Source organism: Lissotriton helveticus, chromosome 1_1, assembly GCF_964261635.1.
Source record: "Lissotriton helveticus chromosome 1_1, aLisHel1.1, whole genome shotgun sequence".
Lineage (NCBI taxonomy): Eukaryota > Metazoa > Chordata > Amphibia > Caudata > Salamandridae > Lissotriton > Lissotriton helveticus.
Genome location: NC_136057.1, coordinates 825,626,813 through 825,651,624, shown reverse-complemented (window position 1 = coordinate 825,651,624; position 24,812 = coordinate 825,626,813).

Sequence of the window (24,812 nt, the reverse complement as noted above, 5' to 3'; positions counted from 1 at the left end):
TGGACTTTTTCCTCCTAAAGCACCGATATTTTTATCGTCCTATTAGCAAGCTGTCGCTGACTACTGTTAGCGGCAGTTTTCCGGCGATAGTGACCATGTAAACTATCGCCATGCATGGAAGCGATAAATATCGCTAATGATATGCGAAGTAGGCGTACCCTCGCTAAATCGCACTATTAGCAATGATCGCCTGGACCTGCTTAGCGATAAAAAAAGTCGCGCTAAGGCCCCTTAGCTGGAGATAAATAAGAACTGCTAAAACCAGTTGTAAAACTGAAAAAATGGTGATAAAAGGAGTCACATAAGGGAGACCTGCCCAGACACAAAGCTGAGGACTTGCAGATGCCATGGAGGCACTAAACATTCAGCTTGGAGACCCACAAAGGCAACAACCACCACTGCCATTGCCACCACTTCCTGGACCACCACCAAGGCTGCGCCGAAGACGACCGCTGCCCCTGCGCAGACGTCTCATCCTTGGTGACCTACAACCAGAGGATGTCATAGCCCACTACAGGGTCAAACGGACATCCATTGACCACATCCTGAACCAGATAGCCCACAGGCTGACACCCACAACCCAGCGGATAACTAATATCCCCCTGCAAACAAAGTTGCTGGCCGTGCTGCATTTCTTGGCCTCAGGGACTTTTCAACCTATAACATCCAGACTTGGAGGAGTCTCACAGACATCCTTCTCAATTTTCCTCTCAACTGTGTTGGATGGCATAATCAGCCTGATATCCCATCAACTCTACTTCCCCAACACCGTGCAGAAACAGCTACTGGTTAAGCAAGGATTCCATGCCATAGCAGGATTCCCACAAGATCTGGGTGCAATAGACTGCACGCATGTCTGATTTGTGCCCCCTGCAGACAGGGCACACAAATATCGCAACAGAAAGCACACTCACTTCATGAATGTGCATGCGATAGTGGACCACCGTGGACTGTTCAAAAATGTCATAACCAAATTCCCAGGGAGTGTTTATGATTCGTATATCTTCCAACAGTCCATCATAAATCAGTGCTTCCAGGATGGGACATATGGAAATTCAGTCCTAATTGGTAAATAACAATCCAACATACCACTTGCATCAACATTACAGACATGCAAAACAGAAATGTGCAAATGTCCATGTAACAATATCCTATACAACAGGTCAAACAACATCACCCCACACCAGAATCACTAACACCATGAACTGTGCGAACTGCAGCTAGATATGTTGATCAACCCCACTCTAAGGCGTAGACCCTTGCCCCCACCCCAAGCAAATGTGGTGAGAGGTGGGAAACATGCATGTGCAATGGAGATACATTACTCACAAAGAAAGTTGAAACACAAGTCCCACTGTGCATGTCTTGTGCTGGACAGGCAGGATGAATCCCACAGCAGATGTGGACATGTTGCCATATAGTGTGCAAATGTAGCCCAGATTGACGTCACTTACTGTGTGTGATTCAGTAGCAGACAACATTGTGGGAAAACCTCTGAAGGCTGCATGGAGGATGCAGAGGCAGGCGAGGCAGATGCAGGCCACTGGGTACACATGTAGGTACATGGAGATGGAGGTTTCAAATATGATGCACATGTACCTAGCTTAGTGGTGTGTACATCTGTAGGCAATGGCCAACCAGGTGATCACACATGCTGAAGGTTACATCACCAGGAGGATAGCCCATATATTTCCTGTGTAGATGATGTACCAGCTGCATATCGGCAATGTTGCAAATCAATGAAAACCCACATGGAAGAGCATTTGTGTGTGTCTATGTTGTTGATGGTGAGTAGGACCCACATGTCAATGTTGGTTGTGCTGTCCCATAATATCACAAAGCCTGCACCAGCTCCACCACATGTATACTCAGATGCATCAACCAAGTTAGATGTAGGTGCTGACTGAGTTGTCCTCCAGTGCCTGCCGTATGTAGCAGTTGCACAATGGACAAGGGTGCATGGCCAGTTGTAGATACATGTATACAAACATTTAGTCTTGTGCCATTGCTGACAACTGCAGTGTTGTGGCCGTTGCAGTTGAAGGTGGTGTGTACCATACCACAGGGTGACTGTGCATCACCAACTCAGTGATGGCCTACATGTACTCAATGGTGGCTTGGGGCACAACAACAAGGTTGTGTGTGTGTAAGTGGACAACACACGTGCTTTCAGTGTGCCTGATGAACTAGATGTAGTCCACACATTCAATAAAATTAGTCTCACATTCATCCTTTGTAAAGTGTATGCTCACCCCGCTGTAGTGTCCCTGTGACAATAGCAGATACACAGATGGTGGAGCAATATAGAGGAAACAGCATGCATGTCTGCCAGTTCTTGATGCCTTTTGCAAAGAGCCATGTCATTAGCCTTTTACAGAATTTTTTTATTTATTTTGGAAGTCTTCTATGGCGCTGGCCAGACCCGAGGGTATCGGAGTGCTTTACAACATGATGAGGAGGAGACAAAAATACAGGGAAAGGCAAGGAAGGAGAGATACAGAAAAAATTCAAATGGAAGCATTACAGAGTTCAACTGAGTGTCAGAGGTAGGCCGATTGAGGGAGAAAATGCTCAAGAGGAGGCTTTACAGTTCTCTTGGGTCTTCGTGGTGAGCCGATTGAGGTAGAGGGGTCGAGGGAGCCTCAGGCGAGGCATAGAGGAGGAGGGGTCAGGAGGTAGTATCAAAGTCCTAGGAAGGCACGACTGGTGGTGGAGAAGGTTGTTTCGTGGTGTCAGCCGGGGGGCTGAGATATGAAAGAAGTAGGAGGTGGCTGTACGATGACTGGTGGCTACCGGTTGGGGGAGCCCTGACGGGAGGCAGCCAGGAGGAGGCAAGGCGGATTCCCATAGCTCAGTGCCCAGCACCACTGGCAACGAGCCCCAATGTCTGGCAGCCAAAAGACTGATGGGCATATCATCAAGACCAGTGTAAAAATGTTCGCCGCTTTAGTGGCAGTGTTCATCAACTAATCTAATGCCCTACCTGATAATATGCCCCAATCTATGGTTGGATATACGCAATGCAAGCTGCTGCATATTCAATAGGTAGTACTGTTTCTCAGGTCAAATCATTGATACACCAAGGTTGCACAAATCAATATGAGATGTGACCACTGCATGTACTATGGTTTGCTGACCCTGATGGAAAGTTGGTCCCGGACCTGACTCAGGACTTGCAGTGTTCATAAACATGTCCCTGCTACTTTACTAATTTGGCTCCCATACAGAATTTGGAGTCATGCCACATAGAAAAGTAATTCTCGTCTGTTTTGTAATTTTGGAGTTGACCATGCGTATGAGGCCACCAGGCAGATGTCCATACCAATGACGCTCCTCCTACGAACATCACCTTTGTTGAACTGCAATTAAGTGTCAATCAGTGATTAGCTTCCATGCAGTAACAGCCGCCATACAGGGGAAATTTGTTAGGCGACGAGGTCTGGCATTTGGAACAGTGTGAAGATAAGCAGAGTATCAGCAGCGTATGATACAATTGAGACCCAGTGCACCTTTACCATGCTGGAAAGTGGTTACAAATATAGATCAAAATGTTTGCTGTTCTATATCGAGCCCTCAGGGCATCCATGTAGGAGGGGAGAACTTTCAGAAGAGAATCACGCTTGTAACACATTAACGCCCCTTGATGTAATGAAATAACTCATCCATCTAATGGCTAAGGTCTTGACTCCACATGACTCCAGTCACAGGAGAGTTAGGCCATGAGAGACGGTGTCAAATGCTGCACAGAAAAGCTACAGGATCTGTGCATCAGTCTGACCCATGGCTGCTCGTTGTCCCAGGGTTTCACTAGGCAAGAGCAACGCAGTTTCAGTGGAGTGTGCCGCTTGTGACCAAAATTGCGACACCTGTAGTAGGGCGTTCTCAGTGCAATGGTTGGTGAGCTGTACATTAACTACTTTTACAGAAACTATTCCCCAGGAAAGGTAGCGTTGAAATAGGCCTAAAAAAATGCACTTCATGGTCTATGTGAGGTTTCATCTCAATGGATGGACCATGTCTTGTTGACATTCAAAGGGGACTGTACATGATCGGAATGAGTGGGAGAACAGTAATGACATTAATGACATGATGCAGTGATCTACCTTCAACTGAATTTCTGTGTGTGCAGGTTCCTGCAGTGAGCCTGTTATGATAATAGTTGCTAGCTTCCTAATCACATCTGTTGCTAGCACTCCAAACTCGTCTAAGGTTACTCTTTTGACTGCTATATCCATAGTGATTATGGTGCCTATGCCCTGGTGAACCTCCAGAGGAAAGTTGACAGAAATCTCTGTAACCTCATCAGACAATAAATAAAATCATCCATTACAGGATCCTCAGATGTATGAGGGGGCTGAGTCAATCTCACATCTCATTGTAAGACTATCAGTAAGCTAAACATGTTTGCACATAAGTATTCAGACATATCAATTTCCGTGTCATAAAAGCTGCGTTGACTGCCCCCATCAGTTTGGAACATTGTGATTGTACTTGCTTGTAAGCCCCCTTAACTATGATACAATAGTTCTTATGCCATTGGTGTGTCAGCTGTTTGCATCTTTGCTTTTGCCTATCGTAAGTTTTTGTTGAACCTGGGTGCAGAGGCTATAGCTCTCCTGGCATTGTCATTGGACCATGGTGCTAACTCATTCAGTGCCTCTGTGGAGCAGGTTTCTACTTGTCTATTGGCTATGTAAATGTCCTTACCCAATATGGGTTCATTATCATGTAAAGCCAGTGCAAATGTATTTGTTATAAATCATCCCACTACCTGTGGGTCACTGTTTCATTGTGTTGGCATGTTGTTACAACTTGACATGGGATGTGAAAAAGGATACTATGGTGATAATACCATGGAAATGGCCACAAGCATTTAAAATTGCATGGTTGTCATGTCATTGAAGATGGTATCCAGGAAGTAACCTGCTTGGTGTGTGGGAGCAATGTCTCATCTGTGTCAGGTAGAGCACCATGAGCCCATCACAGACTAGTGGTACCTCTGATTTCTAAGGGTGGGTGCAAAATCCGTTCCGCTCGCGGATTTTAAATTCACGAATCCGCTCGCGGGCGGATTTTGGGCAGTTGAGCACAAACCGGTGGCGTCTTCTTGGATGAATATGAAGGGCAGGGTTCAGTCTGGCACGATGCTCCTGTCACAAAAATTAAACCTCAACAGGAAGCACTTACAGATATAAATAAAGCTGGTGCCCGAGTTGAAGCTCAAATTCAGTAACGCATTCATCAGCCCAAAAAAATCGTGATCTTTGTCGAGGCTGGGCAGGTGTGCTTTCTCCCCATATCTACCGTCAAAAATTAGCTGTGATGCTGGATAGAGGCCTTTGCATCCTTCACTTTCACGAGCGCAATCTCCGTGCAGTTCCTGTGACCAGGAGCTTCTTTCTCCTCATCTGCTGCTCTGATCGGTCTCTGACCTTTTATACACACAAGAGGCATGGAAACTCGCATAGAAGCACGCCCGTTTGGCCCCGCCCACACACTAGCTGTGTGCACTGCCTTCCCGCCATTTACCCACTATGATGGACAGCTCACTCCAGGGACCTCTGCGCCCATTGGCGCGATGGCATAGTAACACACACATGGTCACTGGAGACAACTCTTCTGGCACTTTACGCAGCTGTAGTGTAGGAAAAGCACTATACATTTACCCAACGAGGTAGCACTTACTGATTAGCCAGTAGAAGTACAGAAAGTACAGTCTATTTGTGCAAAACTGCAAAACCGCGAGTTCGCAATTCTTTCTCGCAAACTCTCCGATGTTATTGAAATTTTGCACGAATTTGCGGACCGCAAATCCGCAAAATTCATCCATACTTACTGATTTCCCAACATCATCAAAGTGTATGTTGAGATACCCTAAGATAATGAATGTATAGTGTCGTATTGCTCTATGTATCACTGAATACTTATGGCTCTTGAAGAAAAGTGAGATCCTGGGCCAGTGGTGTGTGAAATCAGGAAGCATGCTATGTTGTTATCGTCAATGATGGTGAGTGTGGATAAATATCCTTCACATTTGGACATGTCTGCCTCTCCCATTTGGCATGTGAAAAATAATTTGTAACTTATTGCTAGACCACCCCTTCTTTGTCCCACCTGATCCTTTCTTGTGATCCCATAGCCATCGGGTACAGCATCAAGGATGTCAGGGGTGGAATTATCAACAAGTGTAGTGTAGTTCCTATAGACCCAATAGGCTCTGCGCATTGGAATAATATATTCAGTAGTGTAGACGTAGGACTGAGGTTATCTAGGTCTTTACTGACTATGTTAGACTTAAGTTTTTTGCCAGCTAGCTCAGAGTTCACTAGAAACTTTCTCGAATAAGCGAGGAGGAGTTTAACCTCCCTGGATAGACAAGAAGGGATTTAGTTTCTGACAACCATAAAACATGACAACTTTCGCTCTCCCTGAATAAGAGTATATCTCTAGAGTTGTGTGAAAACAAAAGACAGCTATTTCACTCAGTCAAAGGTGTGATTTATTGAGCAGTCTCTTTTCTCATACAAGAGAAATGAATTGCTACAATTGCAATACTTATAGTTAAGTAAAGTGCATACAGTAAAAGCAGGATTATGAAATAATACTGTAAATGCATTGATATGGTTTCTTAGCCATATGATACTTTAAAATGGATAAAATAGATACATACATATATACATTGACTAATCGTACTCAACTGGTGCTTCTAACTACGCCTACCCCGGTGTACCTGACCTAAGCCTAATACGTGGGAGGGAGTAAGTAAGTAGCAGTTTAAGTTAAGTTTGTTTTGCCAAGAATCTGACTCAAGAATTCTCTGTAAGGGCTTAGTTAGTTCAGTACCTGGGTATTAGAAGGCAGGAGGGCTGGTATCTCTCTCTCAGGACTCGGTATCCCAGTCACCCGCAAGGGTAAGCTGGAAACACCAGAGGCTGAATTTCTCGGCAAGAGAAAAGACAGCGTCTTTCTCAGCGCGTCAAAAGGGAGGGGCAGCATCCGTGGGCTCTCGCATCAGCTGGGCTCTTCGGAAGTAGTAGCTGCTCTGCTCCAGGATTACCACCGTGTGTTTGCTTAAGGCAGCATCGGTATATTTATACCTGAAAGGTGTCCGGGTTGACGTAAGGATGGACATAAGACGTTAATAAAGATGTCACTAAGAACTGGTCCTTCTTACAGTGCTTTACAGGAGTTCTCGGACGAAATCAAAACAATAGCAGCGGGGATTTCCCAGGTTGCTGGAGGCTTGGATTTGTTTAAGAACTCGGTGTGCTTTCTAGGGGGCTGGAGGAGACGGTTTGCTTAAATTGACAGCATGCGCTATGACCGAATTATGAAAAAGGGTTTCTATGCCGTTGCAGGGATATTATTGATTTATAGCCGGACAAGGGCAAAGAATAGAATATTGATTCAGGTACCTAAATAAAACACACTACACAAGCAACGTCTTGGCAATGAGCATCTGATTTGGGCATTTGTCCCTTGAGTATAGTGTGGTCTACATATTTATGCTAGGTAACCGTCCGGCAATTCAGCTTGAGGAAGGACAAGTTTCTACCCATTTGTGTGACCGTAATCAAGTGTGAGATATCCTTGTTGCAGTGTCTACCATTTAAAGTCTCCTTGTCACCCAGGATACATTGCTGACATACATTTCCAAATGTTGGAGTCCTGCTCGGCAGTTCATTTGCCGTGTACTCAATGCTTTGATGGGGTGTATGACTGGCAGGAATTAGGGGCCTGGTCATGGCTGGGTGCGGACAGGTGCCAATGTGCTGGCTCTAGGTGTGCATAATGATAAGTCTAAGGTGTGTCCTGCATTGTGGCTCAGTGTGGTGACAACCCTGGTCAGCCTAATGTCAGATAATATGTCATATGTCAACGACAATGTATGTTGAGCAGTCATGGCATGTGAGTTGGAGTCTAAGCCAGGAAGGAGCACATACTACAGGGAGTGGATGGTGTTGTGTCTGCTGAAGTCGATGGTGTTGGTAAAGCAAACAAGCCCACAATGGTCCATGCATGTAAGGGATAGCTAATTGTTGTTTTGGGTCAGCTCATGACAGGAGACATCATGTGTTGTGCATTGCTGCTGGCTGGCCAGCCGCAGCAGCACAGAATGTCAACAGGGTGCTGTGTGTTCTACAGCATCCTACATTGCAAATGGTACTGACAGTATCTTTGGTGGGTTAGTGTCAGTGGCAGACGGCAGAAGAGCCACTCATGCAACTGAGCTACACACCAAATAGATGTTGGGTGGTGGAGGGAGTAACAACAGAGAGCCAAGATTATTTGCAAACATGCACTAAAGCATTCAGAAGCAAAACATGGCCAACCAGAGAAACAACATAACATAAATGTCAACACACAAATCCATCCACATCAACAACACATCCAGCACAACCAATAATGTATTCCTCTTTCCCTTATATGTCACAAGAGACCAAGGATATGCACTCGGACCATGGATGATGACACCCCTATGAAACCCCACCACCCAAGGCCAGAGGCAGTATAATGCAGCACACAGACGCACAAGGTCCATTGTGGAGTGCACATTTGGTGTGTTAAAGTCAAATTTCTGTTGCTTGGACATCACAGGTGGCAGCCTGCTGTACAGCCCTTAGATGGTGAACAAAATCATCTAAGCATGTTGTGTGTTGCACAACATATGTGTGCATAAAAAAGACCCATGGATACAAGTGCCAGAACCACCAGATGAAGACGAGGATGAAGAAGAGGCTGGTGCTGTACACCCCACACCAAATACAGCTGACTTGCATGGAGGAACAGAATAATAAACAATTTCTTTGACTGAGTCAGTCACATTGTGACGGTCCCCCTCCGATGTATGTCACAGCAACATGATCACACATGTGGCGTGTGACAAATAAAATGTCAGAAACACATACCATGTCCACGAATCACTGTCTGCCATGGGCACTGTACACATAAAACATGTACGTGGCTCAACATGTGGTAAGAAAAAACACTAGTCTATTGATGTAGGGAATGTGTCCACAATACAGATATGCTTTGCAGTGTGTCAAATGTATGGCACTAGAGTCTTCATGGTGCTACGTAGGCTAGCCAATGTAAAATGGTTGTTTCGCCTGAGTTTAATACAAGCAAACTAGGGTGTTGCTTGTGACGAGGATAAGATTTAGAATCTGTTGACGTTGCCTAAATCAAGGTATATTGGAGGGTATACGTAGTGTGAAATTTCTAATTAAGGAGTATGTGAAATGGTGTAAAGGATGCTAATAGTGCATGCAACTTTCCATTATACATTAGGGCATATTATCCAGACCTTTATAAAAAATATGTCTGTCTTAGCGGCAGGAAACTGTCCCTACAATTCCGATAATGTGCTTGCTAATCTGCGTGTTACAATACCTATGGAAGCCTGCGTCAGATGTGCAGGATATCGAACCTGGGCTTGTATTGGAAATATATCATGCATATTAGCAAGACCGTTGTCGCTGTATAATTGGCAACTACCAGATGGCCATAATGTCAATGAGGTTCTCAAACATATGCCCCAAAGATGTATGTGTGGAATCGGGTAAGAGCTGCAAAGATGGCATGCCATGTCTGGAAATATGGAAATATGGCGTGAAATGTGGCACAATATGAAATTTGGGAGTCAAGTTGGGGTGCAAATATGGAAATGGGGCGTGAAATTTGGCACAATATAAAATGTGGGCATCAAGTTGGGGTGCAAATATATGGAAATGGGGTGTGAAATGTTGGGCATTATGAAATGTAGGGGACATATTGGAGAAAAAAGGGAAATGGGGCATCTAATGGGGGTCACAACATTTATCTGTCTGTCAGAAGACATTAGCCTGGAAGCCATTACCACATACAGATCAATAAGGTCTACCATAAATATGTTGACCTGCTACTTGCCAAAACTGATGGACCACCACCACCACAGACACACGAAAAACACCAACATCTCCAAAAGAGCACCATGCATGGGTGAAGACACCTCCTACAGCTGGACAAACAACTATATGAGGATACACACAGACACCTGGCTCATTCATAGCTACCAGTGAGACACATCTCCCATTGCATATAAACCACTATGTAACACCAACATATGACAATACACATGCAGGTACACACACACCTGGAAGTGGACAGAAAGTGATGGCCCTATGTCATGTGTCCCCCATGGGTGAGTAGCACATGTAAAAAGAAAACATCATTACTGATGGCCCACTTGTGAGCAATGCCAACATGGCGTGACATGTGTGGTGGCTAAGCCAACAAATAATGCAGACGTGCTTGGGTACAGCGCTGCCGGGAGCATCCTTTCTTTGTGCACATTCATTTTCTGTATGCTGACCTGCTGCACATCTTGGTGAGCGGAGGCACAACTACACACCTGCTGCAGCCCTGAGGCAAATTTATAGGCAAATCAAGGTCTGCTCATCGCACCACTGAGCCAGGGACTCTGGAACAGCAAAGTGCACCCATAACATATCTGAGTCACTGGCTGTGTGAGACCACGGATTAGCTCCGCCCCAATGGCTGTGGCAAGTGGTGCAGTTACCATTACGATGCCACTGGGAGGAGGACTATGGACACAATGCACTAGGGAGTGCAAACTGTGCCTTGGACATCTGCTCCACTGGACTGGACCATTGTAGCAACTTGGACCCTGACGCCAACCCTCAGTGTGCCTGTGTGGTCCTGCTCACTGACACCTAATCCCGGGAGGATGACCCAGAGGCTCACACCCTACATCCTGTGACGGACCACTATGCTCCCAGATTCGTGAAAGAGAGCCCCAGATGGACTACGGCCTCCTCCAAGAGTCCTGCTGCTAAACGAGTGCTTGGTGAAAGTGGGGACACAGACTTAGAACAAACTGGTGGTGAGTCACAATGAGTCGCAGTGTATTTGGACATCTCTGAGGGGATTTCCCGCACTCTACCCACCCCTGACCTCTCCTGACCTTAGACTGTCTGATCCTGGGCACTGTGGATCTGGTGGACAGCGCAGGGAGACGACCGAAGCTTTGTTGTGATCCTGAGTGCTTGGATGGTGCGGTGCAGCCTCTGCTGGCCCAGCCGCAAAACACAGTCTCAGCATAGCCCCACTTCCACCCGCACCGCTCCCCTCTGCTGTGTGGACTAGTTATGACTGCGGCCATGTCACAGCACTCACCAACTGCTGTGCCTTTGGCGTGGGCGCACAAGTGTGACGGAGAGGACTCAATGCCTGAGAAATACTGATAGGTGCGGCAACAGACGCTCAGTACCCGTGCCATGCTGTGACCACACAACGAGTGACTTGTAATGGACACTTTGCCAGCCAACCCTACTCGCATTGCAGATGCGGAGCACAGTGTTGCGCCCACTGACGGGAGCTGTTGCATGTTCATCCTGACATCGTAGTGCAGGCAAGGCCTCCACCCCTGTGATACTGAGCCAAGCGGCTAGGATAAATCTCCCAAACGCACCACGCAGAGCTGTGCTTTAGCAAACAACACCTCACTCTCCAGCTGAACACTGTCCACCAAACCGCCCCACCTGTAATGTAGATCTCCAGGTGTCGGACACTTCAGGCTGCGCTCCCTGCTGAATGGTGCTGCCCTGCTGTGTCTGCTTCACCTGCGACGGGTGGACATTCTGAAGCCCCACCTAGTCCACGCCAGTAGGCAACATGTGGCTGATACCCCAGCCACATGTCACATGGCACTCGTGCCAGGATGGGTGCCGGAGACGCACTGACCTCCCCTTTGTTCTTCAGGGGCAAATCAAGTAAGATGGCAATGCAAACCACAATGGATTATACCTCTGGCAAGCAGAATGCACTTTTAGTAGCAAATGAAAAGCTGGGTGAGTCACTACAGCAAGTATGCTCTTCCTCAATAAACAAAATTATGCAGGTGGCTATAGACCTCACACATCTACGTGCAGATCATCACTAACTTGTAGATCGCACCATTCCCGCAGAAGCTGACATTGCTGAAATTGCCCTGCATGTTGCAGCTGCAGAACTACATATACTAAACTTACTCAACCATGTTGAGTTGCTGGAAGACAGAGTCGAGGATGCCGAAGGACGGACACAACGCAACAACGTACGCATGGTGGGCCTGCCGGAAGGCCAGGAAGGGAAAGATCAGGATGTGTACACTGAGACTTGGCCCTACTCTATGCTACCTGAAGGTACTCTCTCAACTTGCGTCGTAGTGGAATGGGGGCATAGGGTGCCTACAGGACCATTGGCAATGGGTTTGTGGCCACCTACGTTCTAGATCTCCATCTTCAACTACAGGGACAGGGATCCCATAATGCAAGAAACTATAAAACACCAAGACATTCAGGACTACACATTACAGGTCACAAATAACAGATACACAATCATGCCAGTCAAGAAATGTCTTAGGCAATACAAGCTTCTGTACTCCCCAATTTATTTATTTATTTTAATTTCTTATATAGCGCAAGAATAGACTCCTTACGGGGTATCTCCGCGCTTTGCTCGTTTAGATGTATATATAGAGGAGGTGTGATGGATGAGCTGTGATCTGGTAAGCATAACGATCAAATTATTCTTCAAGGAACAGTAAGGTTTTTAACTTTTTCCTGAAGGCGAGGTGGATAGAGATTTGCCTTATGCTGAAGGGCAGGTTGTTCCAATAGGTGGGCCCCACCAAGGAGAAGGCACGTCCACCTTGTCTGGTCTTTTTTACGAGAGGGGTTTTCACCAACAATTGGTTACTTGAGCGCAAGTATCTATCAGGTTTGTAGGGGTGTAGTGTTTGTCTCAGATATTTGGGGCCATTTCCGAACAAGCATTTGTGGACGGTGCAACAGGTTTTAAATTTGACGCGTTGCCGTATTGGCAGCCAGTGGAGTTCTCTTAGTAAGGGCTTGGAGGGGGTTCGTGGAGGGGCATTCAGAATCAGTCTTGCCGCCGTATTCTGTACCACCTGTAGACGGTTTATGGCATCCTCGTTAGCTTGTAAGGTAATGCAGGTAAAAGGCGGAGGCAATCTCACATCTCACAATCTGCAGGACCGGGTTTGAGCCAAGCGCAGATTTAATGTTGCAAGGTACTCAAGGCCACAGCGGACATCACAGGATCTCAACTGGACCACTTGGCTCTACTATGAGCAAACAGGACTAGATCAGCCACAATCACTCCTCCAAAGACCCACAGGCATCTCAATACTCTCACAAACTGCCCAATGTCACTCCACAAATGTCCTGCTACATTGCCTAACAAGCTGCACTTGTGCGTCACTTACGTGACACACCCTTGCTAACTACTGGGACCAGCAGTCATGGCATGCCTATCCTGAACTGTCTTGTGTCACAATTCCTGTGAACTCAAGCATACTTGCATTTTGGCTGTGTCGCGATCACTGACTCTATGACGACCCTGAGGGACTCACATTCCCAAGCTACGCTCCCACACGTTTTCCAAATGTCGGTATAGATCATCGGGCTGGGATGTTGCACTGTGCGGCGCATGCCCACTTGCAACTTTCTGGGAGGTGGAGACCTCACAAGAACCAATCAAGACACTTGCATATCCTTGGTCCATCACGCGGTGCGTAGCACACACCCCTCTGGCATTGTGATAATGTTGCCTTGGTACAAGGTTCGGGTGATTGTCTGCTGCATATTAGCCCTTTTGTAATCACTTATGCTTTTGGAACTATTTGCATTGCCATCTAACATCTGTAGAAGGTCAACTTTCAAACATTTAGTGCCAGGGTAGCCATCACTGCGACACATTTAGTTGTTGCAACGTCTACATGCACATGTGCTCTCTTTTTGTTTACACTCTTCACCTACTATGACCTCCCTCAAAACGGGCACATGGAATGGGCGTGGCATAAACACTCCATCATGTGGTAGTGAAATTTACTCCTATCTTAAACAATACCATATACAGCTAGTTCAGCTACAGGAAAATCATTTGTCAAAAACCTGAACTGCCACATTTACATCGTCGTTGGCTGTGACAGTTGGATGCCATGGGATACTCAGTGTAAGCAGGAGTGAAACAAATATGGGTCAGACGGGGGGGCCCTTTCAATTCACCGATGTCAAAATAGAGATCAAAGTCAGGTATGTTGCAGTGCATGGCATACTAGACAGCAGACCAGTAGTACTTGCCTCGCTATATGCAAACATGGAACAGGGGGCGTTCTTCTATCATATTTTGCTAATACTAGCTCAATGGCATGATTCCACTAGGCCGTTGGGAGGTAATAAATATTGTGTATTGGATGCAGGGCTCTACTTCCTTGATGCTGACAATGTGGTGGGGTATGTCGGTGGTGGACATGTGCCCTTCCGTGTCTCCATCAATGGGGATGTGGTGTCCTGACTATTGGAATGTGATGTGCAATTTGCTCAATGCCTAACAGGGTCAGTCCTCCATATCATGTGTGAGTGGATGTGACAAGTCATATCAATTTACTAGTGTTACTGATCTCACAAGCCGTAGGCAGCAACTGACTTTGACATGTACGGATACATGACTTTACCGGATGGGCTATTGAGATTGTGACATTGGTATACTGTTTCATTGGTGCAATGGTGGCACCACCTGTTTACACATATCGATCCAATTTCCAGCATCTCCGTATCTGTTTAGACATGTACACTGCTAGTATTTCCATTGGTGTACCTTTTGTCTGGATCAGTCTCCTGACCCTATTCGCCAACTTTTACCTTCATATCATTGTACAAATGCACATATGTGTGAATTAATTACTTTTTATGTACAATATTTACAAAATTGGTAGGCATATTGGACAAGTGCAGGGCCATACAGTGCAGAGGGTGCCCGTTGGAGGGCCAGACAGAGACACATGATGTTAACAGGACCAAGGGAGGAGGCATCGTTCAGTCCACAGGCTGGTTGAAGTGGCAAGGAATGGGGTGATATGGCAGTCCATGAGGGTGTCCAAGGAGGATCCAAGGGACAGTGGAATAAAGTGCAAGAAGTGTATGTGTGGCACGATACTGAGCACAGCACCACAGAAGAAACTAGGACTTTGGCACAGAGGGATGCCGCCGCTTCCTCCTCTACAGAAATGCTCTGTCATCCTCATCTCCATCATCTGGTGTGTCATGTGCCTCACAGGTTTCTGTTGGTGTTGTGGGTGCAGCACTGTGAGGCACTGGCACACCAGGCGGTGGAGCTGAGGATGTTGAGGCAGCAAAGATCATAATCACAGCAGTCTGTGTGAAAAGTTTCAAGGATTTTAATCCATTCGTGAAGAATATTCAAGCATATTCAAGTTCAGCCAGAAGCGTGTCGTTACACGTCAAATAATCCAACCATAGTGATTAAATAAACAAGTCCCGATGCATTTCGGGCAAAAGCCCTTTCTCAAGGGAATGCTCTACAAAGAAATACAAATATGAACAGAATCAATAAACTGTACAAGTTACAAACGATCGAATGCAAAAATGCAAAAACCAAATTGGAGTAACTGGAATGACTCGTGACAATAGTTACAATGCTGTGTGACATATCCCAAGGGTTGCCAAGTCTAGCGGTCATATCCAAAGTTGTGCAAGGAACGTTGAGGCGTGGGAAACAGACCCCCCGAGAATGCGTGTAAAACAAGCAAAGTAAAGAGTATCCGCAACGGTACCAAACCAAAGAGTGAGACGGCAAGGAGACAAACATGCCAAGAAGTGCAGACGAATAGTCAAAGAATTACTCACATGCTGGGATTCTACGGGATGCCTAGCGGCATAACAGCCCGGTAGTGTTTGTGAAAACGGAGAGTGCTCCTCGCGGTTAACTACCGACAGTGAACATAAACGAAGGACACAGTGCAGGGTGTTAGTGAACAAGAAAAACGGACTACAGAGTGTGAAAACATCGCCATTTTGGAAAGGTGTGATGTGAAAGGTGAATGACAGTACACTGAAGTGATAAATGGTGTGTGCAGATAGCCAAGAAATATTACAGATAACAAAGAAATTCAATTCGATCGTTAAGCCCATTAGGCGCCATCGTTGAGAGGAAACGGATCCAGAAATTTTCACGCTTGAGTAAAAAAACGCCTCCGCAAACCAAGAAGAACAGAAAAGCCAGACGGTGAAGGCTCAAGACAACTTGGTAATTAACATATCTTCTACCATTCTATCCAGCGACGAAATCAACACCCTGCAAAAGGGTCAGTCCTTTGTGCCTACTACCGTTATCAACACACTTGAACTGGAAGTCAGCGCATTTAAATTGATGCGCAACATCCGCCTTAGGCATTATTTCACCAACATCATTCCAGTAACAACACAAGAAGAAGATATGCTACGAGGACTGAGACCCCATAGCACATTCATGGCACCACAAAGCCACAAGATCATTGACGCCTTTGAGAACCTGATCAAACAAGAAATCTTGAACCTGCCTTTTCAAACAACCGTCAAACAAGGTAACCTTACTCGTAAGGAGAGAAACATCCTCCAGAAACTGGCCAATGACCCGACGATAACTTGTCAGAATGCTGATAAAGGTGGTGCCCTGGTCATCATGGACACCAGCTTTTATGATCAACAAGTAGACTCACATATCAACGATCAAAACACTTATGATTTTCTACCCGAAGATCCGACGAAGGAGTACACACAGGACCTGGTACTCATCATTCAGGCAGCATTTGATCAAGGAACGATCAACGACAAGACTCGCAGATTTTTGACACCATCCAATCCTAGACCTCCTGCATTGTATATGCTACCCAAAATGCATAAGCATCCCACACACCCTCCTTTCCGACCGATTGTGTCTACTCGAGGCAGCCTACACGAAAATGTAGGCAAATTTTTGGACAAATATTTGCAACCTTTCGTTGCGGCTACCAAATCACATGTCAAAGACACTACTGATTTTTTATTGAAAATTGCACCCATCATGAACGAACTCAGGAACAACCAACTTATCATGTGTACGGTGGACGTCTGTTCACTTTACACCTCCATCCCACATGATGGAGGTATTGAATCTATTGAAGAAGTGTTATCCTCATCTGATCTGGACGCAGACTTCAAAGTGTTCCTTATGCAATTGACAATATTCACATTATATCACAGCTACTTCTCAGTCAAAGATAAATGGATTTTGCAACTTAATGGCACTGCCATGGGCAATTCGGCAGCTCCTTGCTATGCGAACATTTATATGAAACAATTCGAGGAATCTTACATCTTGAACCAAAGCAGCTGGCATGAACATGGACGACTATACCTACGCTTCATAGATGATATCTTCATACTATGGGAGGGCAATGCAGATACGTTGAATGCCTTTTTGATAACATGGAACCAATTCAACCAAAGAATTCAATTCACATGGGAACATGATGAGAGTACAATACACTACCTGGATGTTGAAATACATAGGAGACAAGGAGAGTGAGCACTCTCCGTTTTCACAAACACTACCGGGCTGTTATGCCGCTAGGCATCCCGTAGAATCCCAGCATGTGAGTAATTCTTTGACTATTCGTCTGCACTTCTTGGCATGTTTGTCTCCTTGCCGTCTCACTCTTTGGTTTGGTACCGTTGCGGATACTCTTTACTTTGCTTGTTTTACACGCATTCTCGGGGGGTCTGTTTCCCACGCCTCAACGTTCCTTGCACAACTTTGGATATGACCGCTAGACTTGGCAACCCTTGGGATATGTCACACAGCATTGTAACTATTGTCACGAGTCATTCCAGTTACTCCAATTTGGTTTTTGCATTTTTGCATTCGATCGTTTGTAACTTGTACAGTTTATTGATTCTGTTCATATTTGTATTTCTTTGTAGAGCATTCCCTTGAGAAAGGGCTTTTGCCCGAAATGCATCGGGACTTGTTTATTTAATCACTATGGTTGGATTATTTGACGTGTAACGACACGCTTCTGGCTGAACTTGAATATGCTTGAATATTCTTCACGAATGGATTAAAATCCTTGAAACTTTTCACACAGACTGCTGTGATTATGATGTTTATGGAATAAGACTACGGTCCTTTCGCTGTGCACTGGTTAGTTCCCCTCCCAGTAGGGGGACCTTCTCATTTTTAGCCTTGTGCTCACACTGCTTGGTCAGACAGTGTTCTATCCAGTGGCACGCTACAATTCTTTACAACCCACAAATTTCATTACGCTGTGCGAACTCCCACTTATCATTGATGTTGAGGCAGCAGCAGCATCCATCTGCACCAAACCTTGTGGCAGCAAGAAGGCAACGATCAGGTGCAGGGCATGATCAATCCCAGCTACCTTGCGCATGTGGGCAGCCCTGGCAGCCAAGTCTTGGGCCTGCATCCGCTCCATGCTCTCCATGATCCCGCAGATTTTGGCCAGATCCTGGCTGTCACTGCTGGAGCCACCCAGAGCAGATAGAGACGGGTGTCTCTGTATCATGACTCCAGCAATGTCAGCCATGGACTGTTGGAGAGCATTGAAGGGGCTGTGGGTGTCTGTGATCTTTTGCATGTGGTTCCTAATGGGACTGAGACACCCACGTAGGCCCTCAAGTTGCTCTGCCAGTTGCTGAAACCCCACCTGCACCTTTTACCCCAACTGCTCCTGGAGCTCAACAACCCGCCTTTGGAAGGCCCAGGTGGTGGGATCGGGCTCCTGGGGGCTAGCTGGGGTGGGAGGTGCCTGCTGCTCGTTGGTCTGAGCAGGGGGTGGGGTTGGCGCAAGGCTGCTGGGTTGCCCTGCTCTAGAGGCTGAGCAGTTGATGGTGTCGATCAGGAGTTGCAGGGAGTCAACATCGATGTCATCATACACATCCTCGTCATCAGCGGGTGCTGGGCCAGGCTACTGTTCAGGAAGTGCTGTCTCGCCCTCTGAAATGTGATATGGGAGATAAAATGTATCAGGGTTTGTCAGCTACAATCATGCATTTGATTATTTCACTTTGAGACAGCAGGACAATGGCAATTCACACTGATTTGGAGGGAAGGACATTGTTTTGCCAAATGGTGAAAAATGTGATGAGGTTGCTAATGTGAAGTTGTAGTGGTACATGGTGGTCTCACAGTGCCATATTAGCAAGAAGACCAATTTAAATGGCTCTGCTTGTGCACAAGGAAACTGCCACTTGAGCAAAGATGATGTGCATCAGGATATGCGCAATTGATGTTCTGTAGAGGGCCTGATTACATGTGCAGGACACCTACCATGGGCTTGTATTGGAATCAAATGGCGAATCTCATGAAGGCCCTTATCACTGCTTTGGCAGCATTTTCCTTCAGCTGAAGCGGCACACATTAGATCGAGCCTCTTGCTAATATGCAGCACATTTTCTTAATATGACTGAAGGGATGGTACAATCTCTACCCACAGGCATCCCAATTTGTCTAACCTGTTCATTTGTGTGAGCAATGCACTTATCAACACCCTCTCATGGATCCACTCCTTCCCTACGCAAACACCCAAAATATCACACAAAGCCACTCCATCTCCAAACCAACAGACACCAACTGTGGAGTACCCCAGGGACTGTCACTAAGCCCCATGCTTCTCAACATGTACATGGCCACCCTGACCACCATTGCCAGCCAGCATGGGCTTCGCATATCATCACACACAGAGGACATACAGCACATCCTCTCCCTCATGAACAAAGCCAAAGACACATAATGCTGGCCACAGAAAGGAAGGTCAGAACGAGCTGAATGGATGGAAACCACCTGCATGAGCTCAAATCAGAGGAGAATGACCTCCTCATCCTTGGACCATCCACATGCGCATGTGCAAAACCCTGGTGGATCTTGGGCCTTGTGAGGCTACCCCCAGTGACAGACCATGCACGCAACCTTGGCATCATCTACAACTCCTACATCACCCTGACCTCCCAGGTCTACTCCATTGCCTGCAACAGCTCCAACTGCATCATGAGCCAACACAATATATTGCAATGGGTAACACCATAATGACTAAAACATGTTAACAACGCGCACATCACCAGCAGACTGGAGTACAGCAACACACTTAACGGAGGGATAAACCAAATGCCACTACACTAGCTAGAAAACACACAGAAGGCTGCTGACAGAGCCGTCATCAGAACCCCATCTCACAAACCTAATAGCCAACACATACAAAACGTCCACTCGCTCACTGTCAAGAACAAAGTCACCGCCAAAGCACTCATACACGCCTAAATATCTCTCTACATAATCGGACACAAAGACATCCACGATAGACTCATCCCAACTTCCCCAAGAGGGTCTGCAGCTCCGCCAACCTTGACCTTGCACACTCACTGTGTCCGCACTTTCAGTGCGGGGGGAAGACCTTTCACCTATGTTGCAGGCAAAGCCATGATCAAGATGACAGTCAACATCAAACATCCCACCACCATGCACGCTTACATGCAGAACAACTAAGCATTGGCCATTTGACAGCAATGGAGCAGCACTCTCACTATCATGGGTGAGTAGCGCAAATCATGCACACACTCAATGTCTGATTGATCAGCGCACATACTCATCGCCCACAGACAACCACAGGTGAGTGGTTCACTGACAAATCACATCATTTTAAAAATGGAATATTTGTGATAGTTGCTATGGGTATGGTGATCAGACATGTTGCATGCAATTTAAGCTGTCAACTGCCATGAAATATGACAAGTGGGCAGTCCTCAAATGTGCAAATATGTCATTACATTGTACCATTGTGCCTTGATGTTAAATTTGCTCTGAGTGTCCAACTGTGTATTACATTTGTCTTAGCAATCTTGTGTTTGATGCCCCCAAGGGAAATACCACGAAGACCAGCGGCTTGGCGCAACATAATGTCAAGGGCCTCCACTAAGAGGGCAAACAGTAGATGTGGGATGTCCCTAAGATGCATCAAACACAAGATTGCTCTCTTCGCTGACTACCTACTTCTCACTTCATCCCATCCTTTGCGTTCACTTCCAGCGGTACACTTGCTGCTCCAGATCTAACAGCCAATCTCAGGGCTCAGAATCTGCCATACAAATTCATAGGCCCATATTTACACTGTCCTGGACGAGGAGAGTGCGACCCTTCTGACTCACATTAATTATCAATGGGCAGCTAGATCTGTAAGGTATCCTGGTCTTAGCCTAATGCTAGACTTAGACACCTGGTCCAATGCTCATTGGCAGGAATATGAAAAAGAAATCCTCGCTGACCTGTGCACATGGAAAGCCCGGCCACTTTCTTGGTTAGGACGCCTCAACACAAAGAAAATGTCCATGTTGCCAAAGATCTCATATGCCATTCAGACTTTGCCAACGCCCATCACAGAGCAAAGAAAATCAGGGTGTCACAACGTGACTTGACAGCTCACATATGGTGCAGTAAGTAACTGCGCATTCTGAGCCAAAGTGTAATGCTCCAACGAGACAGGGGCGGACTAGCCTGCCATAATCTGACAGGATACTATTGGTCATCTCATCTTTGCTTTAGTTTTGAATGGGTTGCGGGGGGAGGGACAAGGTGTGCTTACACAAGGATTTGGTCGTTACCTGTTGCCCACTCTAGGTTCATGCGTGGATGCCTCGGGAGGTGCATCATCGTAGCACATACATGGCAGTTCCGACTAAGACAGTACACAAAAATGGTGACAGAGTGGCAGTATGCAGGGGCCTCACCTCTTTACCATCTTCGCACACTCACGTTGCTCACAAGCCGCAGTTCATCAACCCCTGTGTCGACCAACCGATTTTGCTAATTAGACGGATAGAGACTGTAGAATGATACAACACCTTTTTATGGGAGACAACCTCAAAACCTTTAATCAGTGTAAACAGGAATTCTGTTTAGCAGAGTAGGACAGATTGAAATATATCCAGCTCCAACATTGGTTACAGGGCTCCTCTCTAGTTCAGACGGTCACGCAACCCTTCACGCCGATTGAGCATTTGGCAGGTCATCTTGGCACCACAAAGGGACTAATCTCTCGCATATACCTAGTGCTCCAGCATTGACAGAGTTTTGACAACCATCACTATCAGCGTTGGAGACTGTCCCTTTCGGGTGTAGATATTACCCCTTGTCAGTGGGCGCGTCTCAGGTGTGACATTCCTAAATATTTCAATGGCATCCCCCAACAGGATTCTGCCTAGAATGTAATGACTCAGTGGTACTATACCCCTACTAGACTTCAGAAAATGTTCCCAATGCGTCCGTGTTGGCATTGTCATGCGCTAGGAGAAAGAATACATATTTGTTAGACGTGCCCTCTCCTGACTGCTCATTGGAAAGAAAGTCCTCAGCCATATTAAACGGGTACATGGATATCCATTGCCTGAAGATACGCTCATGATCATTCTGGGCCTGAAGCCGGTGACCCTGAGAGCCATGACTCTTCATGATTGCCATCTTAGCCTTCGAATGCTGGGTGCTGGCAAAATAACCGGTTGCCCTCTTTTTAAAGAAAACAGAAACACCTTCTATAAACGTGTGCTTAGCCGCTTATGGCACAAAGTGGCAATGGAGCTGCTACGGTATCATAAATTCTGGGAATATTGGCAAGCCTTGATGTACTCTTTTGGGGCAACTGGAAAGCGTTAGAGTACAACCACCATGACTCCGAGCCTTACAGTTGCTTGATGATGCAGTACACCCCACTGACCCAGAGTGTCCTTGAAATCCTATGGACTAACTACACTGCATATCACCCTATACACTCTTCATGACATAGACATTCTGTCTTCCGATGCTTAGATCACTGTTGCCATCCTATGTTCAGCGTCGCATGCTGCCAAAGATAGTCCCTGGTGTAGCGAGAGCAACACTCATTAGTAATGTTGGGGCACATTACCAAGCACAGTGTTATCATTATCGCTGCTTACGTGCCAGTAAACTAAAGATAAAGTGGCAATGATGGGCTTGACAATATGCAGTAGTGAATTCCCATTGAAGTCCATGTTCTGGTGTGGACATGGGCTTCTATGGTAAGTCTCCATGGCGTATTAACAAGCCCATCATCACCACTTCAGCTGCAGTTTTCTGGCGCTAAAGCGGCGTTTATGTTAACGCCATGCTTGATGATATGCCTTGTGATGTTAATTGACACTGGCAATAGGGCGTCATTTTTGAGCCATCGTCGCATATGCTCATCCTTCCCCACTATCCTCTTCCTATCCTCCCGTCTCCCTTAGTGGTTGTATGTTCTGAGTTCCTGTTTTGATTCATGATGTTTAGCTAATGGATTAAAGACTGCCATATCAACGCACCACCAACGTGCTTAATAGGGACAGAGTCATGAAACGCTGATGCATGTCCTGGTGTCATAGGGCCTTTCTGCCAGCCTATAAACCATTGGCACTCCAGAATGCCAGTATGGGAGTTTCTTTGCGTCCAACTAGCCGCTGTGCTTATGATACGGTTGCTTGCATTACGTCATGGCGTCCTACATGCCATATCAGCAGGGATGCCCCAGTTATTGTACACCACGCCTCAGCCAGCATGGATGTGCCGCATATACAATGCGGCGCACCATGGGCCACAAACGGAACCGATGCATTTTGCATCAGTGCCATAAATGTGGTCCATTGCTCGATTGGGTTTGCAAGTGCGACGCAGCCCCTGCAATTATCTGGGGGGCCCTGTTTTTACAATGCTGCATCAATACCTAATCCTGCTACAAGCATGCGTAGGGTTCTGACGCAGCATGGGCCTAAAAGTGAGTGAGTGAAATCTTGTAAATTTTACTCAGCCACTTGTATGAGGCATTCCAGTGCTGGAACGCCACCCCCTGCGCAAGAACGCCTCCTTCTGGTGCAATTTCTATCAAAAACGGGGATGGCTCTAATCAGTAAGGCTGAGCACAAAATAACCTTATAACAATAACCATTGCCAGTACTGATAATCATTCAAAAATTGATTTGTTCGAGAATGTATACTACATACACAGCTGAAAGCTCATAAGTCGCTTTTATTTCAATTTTTCATTTATCATCTAACCCACAATTTTTATTTTGTACATAATCAAAAAACAAGAAAATATATTTACATAAACAATGGTCTTGATTACATTGGATACATGTAAAAAAGTATCAAATGTTTAATTTTATTTATTGATGAGTGATCTGCTATATACCAAATATTGCGTTGACTTTTTGGCAGCCTGTTTGCTACTCCATAGGTTGATTCCTATAGTTGCAGTGTGTATATATGTAAATTAGGATGTGTGAATATGAATACGTGTGGAATGATGATTTTATGAGTGATTGAGTGTGTGAATATTGATATTACTTGTCCCCCGAATCATTGTTTATGTAAATTGCCTTTTCTTGTTTTTTGATTATGTACACATTTTTTTGTGGGTTACATGATAAATGAAAAATTGAAATAAAAGCGACTTATGAGCTTTCGGATGTGTATGTAGTATACATTCTCGAACACATCAATTTTTGAATGAATATCCTTCTGTTGCAGGCCTTTGGAACTTGACATATCTCCCAGTTGCGTCACGTTGTGGATACCCGCTGCATGATGCATCTTTAGCGCCGCAGCTGCATCACAAAAAGGGAAGCAATGGCGGCATAAAAGAGGCGCAAGGGACAAGTAAATCAGCACCATGATGTATGGTCCTTGTAGTTTAGATGTTCCCTAATGGGTGTTGCCTTGTAACAACTACATGCTGCTGTATCACGTAATGCGCAATGTATAAAATCAGATTTCCAAATGAAATTTATATGAACATTAATGTAAATTAAAATGGTCTTCAAGTGAAAAAAGAACGTCCAGGCGAAGTTGTAATCATCATCACCATAGAAAATACAGCACTGTATCATACAGTATCACCATTGGGCCCTTTGCGGCTTATTAGCGAG